The sequence below is a fragment of the Phyllobates terribilis genome, unplaced genomic scaffold (assembly GCF_046119375.1).
Source record: "Phyllobates terribilis strain yellow unplaced genomic scaffold, ASM4611937v1 Scaffold_9__5_contigs__length_417890890, whole genome shotgun sequence".
Taxonomy (NCBI): domain Eukaryota; kingdom Metazoa; phylum Chordata; class Amphibia; order Anura; family Dendrobatidae; genus Phyllobates; species Phyllobates terribilis.
In genome coordinates, this window is record NW_027362769.1 from 171,994,913 (window position 1) to 171,995,972 (window position 1,060).

The window sequence follows — 1,060 nt, forward strand, 5'->3', positions numbered from 1 at the left end:
TACCTACTTTGTGAACAGGCCATTGCTGTAATAAGACCTGCATCTATATTCTGATTTTCTAAGTGATCACTAGGTGAATGTATATTGTGTGTTCAGGGTAATGATATATATTCTGAACGGGGTTTTTTTTTTTTCTCCATATGGGTCAACAAGTAGCCAGATATATTTTCTTATATATATATATATTTCTTAGATTCCATAGGACTAACACATTTATTCTTACTTGTCATCTCTGCAGTCTGACTCCATTTTAACTGTTTGTATAATGTTGTTCATTTGTTTATATGTATAATTTACTAAAGATTGATCTTTGCAATATGGGAATCTTTCTTCTTTTTTTTTCTATACTATAAAATATATATATTCCCATTTATTAGTAAGACCTTCTATAGGTTGTAGCATCTAAGTGGTTAGATTGAGGACTCCAAAAAATCTGCTATATGAAAGAGTCCTTAAGACATGGATTTTAGCTTTCATACTAAAATCCGTCAAGAAGTGACAGCTCGGTGATACATCTCTCCTTTGCGAATCGAAAGCAAATATTCCACCTTCTTTGAAAAATAAAAATTCGATAGAATTACTGGGGGTTGGATTTCAGGCGGATTTTACACTGATTTCATATTATACAGCTGACTCTCTGCTGTATTTGTCAGGATCAGAGATAACTCTGATCCCAACGTTCAACCCCTTAAATGCTGCAGTAAATGCTGACTGCAGCATCTAAGGGGTTAGAGGAAAGGGGCTTCCATTGCCATCCCATCGCTCCCCCGCTTGCACTAACACAATGGTCACCGCTGCAGCCCATCCCTGTGCTGGGGTGGACATTCCCTTTAAATCAGAACATTTCTATTTACTGACTGCAAGCACAGATTTTGAACAAAGGGAGAAATTGGTACATAAAGTAATTCTAATAATTGGTGGCTGTAGGGCATGACACTGGCTAGCGCAGGAATGGATGACGGGTGTCAGTGATTGATCACATTGTGCACCTGCAGAAGCTGAGTCACTGTACACACAGGCTCCTGCTGAGTCACAGGCAACACGGCGGGCGCAGGGACCC